This window comes from Dipteris shenzhenensis, chromosome 23, assembly GCF_047967505.1.
Source record: "Dipteris shenzhenensis isolate YYH24624 ecotype China chromosome 23, Dip_SZ_1.0, whole genome shotgun sequence".
NCBI lineage: Eukaryota > Viridiplantae > Streptophyta > Polypodiopsida > Gleicheniales > Dipteridaceae > Dipteris > Dipteris shenzhenensis.
In genome coordinates this window covers 51,223,675-51,226,874 of record NC_141618.1, presented here as the reverse complement: position 1 = coordinate 51,226,874, position 3,200 = coordinate 51,223,675, and positions in this window count along the sequence as shown.

Below are 3,200 nucleotides of genomic sequence, written 5' to 3'. Positions count from 1 at the left end.
TCTCCGTCGGATGTGCAGGTAGAGTCTTGGGCATGATATTGTAGAAGAAGACATTGGCAACCTTGAAGAATACACTTGAGAGACTTATGATGAGAGATATAGTGCTCTCGACCTTGTTACGCACACTTACATAATTATATGTGTTTGCATTTTAAGAATTTGAAAGTGAACTACCTTGCAACTTACTTAATTTAGGAATTGTCTTATGGTTTTCACCATTGGACTAATTGACAAAACGTTATTCTCTTGGATTCACGATTTGAAATGCAACTAGAGTAAATAAAATGGATTTCTCTTTTCTTGAGGATTCTCTCTAAACTCTGTTGCACCCTTTAGCACTAACGTAAATGTGAACATAGTCTTGATGAAGCAATGGCTGCCAAGGGCCTTTCAAAGCGTTGACTAAGAGCATGGATTAGTGGAGATTTAGATTCATTGAAATAATAGGTAACACACACACTCACTCATTTTGTTCTCTCTCTCTCTCTCTCTCTCTCTCTCTCTCTCTCTCTCTCTCTCTCTCCGTCTTGGGCATCCATCTCCGTCTGCCCTTGCCCGACTGCCCCCCTCACCTGAGCCTTGGTCTTCATTGCCCGCCATTTGCTGCCATTGACGGCCTTGCTGCCCTCGTTGCAGCCCCTAGGCTCGCAGCTACTCCTACCACCGCTACAACCCACCCTACACTACTCTAACAGGCTAGCTGCCACCCCCTAGTCTGCCACATCACCCTCCTTACCTCACCACCCCTTCTTGCCCAGCCCCTCTATAATTAACCTCTTTAACCTCATCACCGAGCCCCTCTACTCTCAATTCATTTTCTCTCCAATCAATCAACCCTCCTTTCTTTCATCTCACTGAGCTCCACTCTTAACCTTTTAACCTCCCTCGTGCTATCAAAATGATAGTACTTTTACGAGTCAGCGGGCCCTCATGAGGGACCATAGCTCCTAGATGGTAATGCTCCACGTACCTGCAAAAAAGAAAAAGTATGGAATCAGTGCCAAAAAAACATGGGGAAAGGAGAGCGAGATAATTACAAAGACAAAGGGAGAGATAAGAAAGAGGATAGGATTCCAAAGCAACCGAGCATAGAGGACGTTCATACACACGTCAACAGGAGTGGGCTAGGAGTGGACAGCAAAGCAATAACGAAGAACGCCACATCATCCATTCTGGCAGTATCCTCATCATCCTCAACGACATCCACCTCTGCAGTCTTAGCTCCCTCTATCTCTACTTCGACTTCAGCCCTCGCTTCAGTCCGAGTTCCCAACCTCAGCTCCCTCTACATCCTCACTTTCAACTTCCACTTCCACTTCAGCACTAGTTTCAGCTATAGCCTGATATACTCATACCCATGACGCCGATTGCTTCCTTCCCTTCCTCTCCTATTATAGCTCTCTCACTGCTTATGACACCAACTTCGGAGGTGTCATACACTGCTCCGCATTACGCTTCAACCTTTCTCTCCCCTCTCCCTCTCAATCAGCCCACACTCCCACATCCCTGCCTCATCCATTCCACTATCATCTCCGTACCTCACCCAGCTCACCTAGTCACTGCCCAGCTTTTGGACTCATCCCCATACTTTCATTTCACAGCCATTCCAGTTTCAGCTAGGGCTGACACACCAGAGGCTTGGGAGACCTTGCTCATGGAGGTACACAGTATCCATGAGCGCGAGATGGAGTTGACACGATGCACACAGGAGCAAGTTCGCTTCAACCAAGTGCGGCTTGGCATGTGGCCTCTCTTATATTATCGAAACACATGGACATGAGCCCACCTCTTTATATGACTCACTCTTCCTATTTTCTAAAAACCCCATAATATCCTATACACAAATAACTCTCACCCCATACCAAGGTATTTATCATTCATACACATGGTATTTATACAATAATCCATTCCACTCATCCTCTCAATCCCATACAATATCTTAGAAAATAGAAATAAGTGAGAGCCGCTAGGCTATCACTTGATACTCAAACTCTTATCAAACATAGAAGAAAACAATACCAATGCCAAATAAAAAATATCAATTTTTGGCATCACAGCACCCTCCACCCCACTGAGTTCTTACTCCGCCTATCATGATATATGATTTGACCGTGCACTCACCTACTTACTCTGGCCATCTATACATACTTCTCGCTTATATTGACTTCATACCCCTATTAGAGGATTGTGCTACCCTGGTCACCTGCTCACTATACGAGGCTACCCTTCACGCTTTCCCTCACACCACCCGCTCCACCCGCCCACCACCTCTTGGGACCATACCCTGTAATAGCTTGTACGATGATGAGTGTAAGGATTTACGACATCAACTCAAATTCAAAACCAAAAACAATCTTTTGAAGAGGACTGTGCTACTAGCCATGGTAGCCTTCTACGCATAGAGGTGTAATCCCCATACTCCCTGGCTCGATACAGATACACGATGACCTGAAATGCAGCATTTAGTTGTAATGGGGGTGACCCAAACTCATCCTGAATGATCTGGTGAGGAACGGATGGCTTACCCCACAAATCATCCATGATAACATGAGAACCTATAGCCGCTCCACATAGGCCCACTCTATATCCAACAAGTCTGGCCCCCAACATGGCCCAACTGGATGGACCAAGGAGTTAAAAAGCAACCCCTTGGTCCGTGGATCCTGAAAGTGTGAGCGAAAGCACTTCTTCTCTAGTCTGGCCAATGAAGCATATCCTCTGCCCAAGCGTTCTTGCATCGTGGGTCTCATAGTGAAGATGAGTCCAAAAAAGACAACCCCAAGATAAGTGTATGATGAAACTATCTCAACAAGTGACCCATCAAATGTGAACTGCTCCTGGTGCATGACGGCTTGAGATGTATTGAAGATCATAACCTTGGTTTTACCCAGGTTGACCTTCAAATCATGAGACTCACAAAAGGACTGTAGTGCATCAAGGTGCCTCTAGAGTCCCTCCGCTAAGGAAGACAAAAGAGCCACGTCATCTATGTAAAGCAATATCCAGATCAACGTGCCTGCAAGAGAGAAACCAACCCCTCCTGTGTCTGCATCACTGTCTCAAGCTCGTCAATGTAGAGGCCAAACAAGGTAGGTGATAATGGACACCCTTGTTTGACCCCAATAATGCTCATGATTCTTGACTGTCCACCCAGATCCTACCCGGACTTTGCCTGTAACTCTCTCGTAAAGTGCCATGAT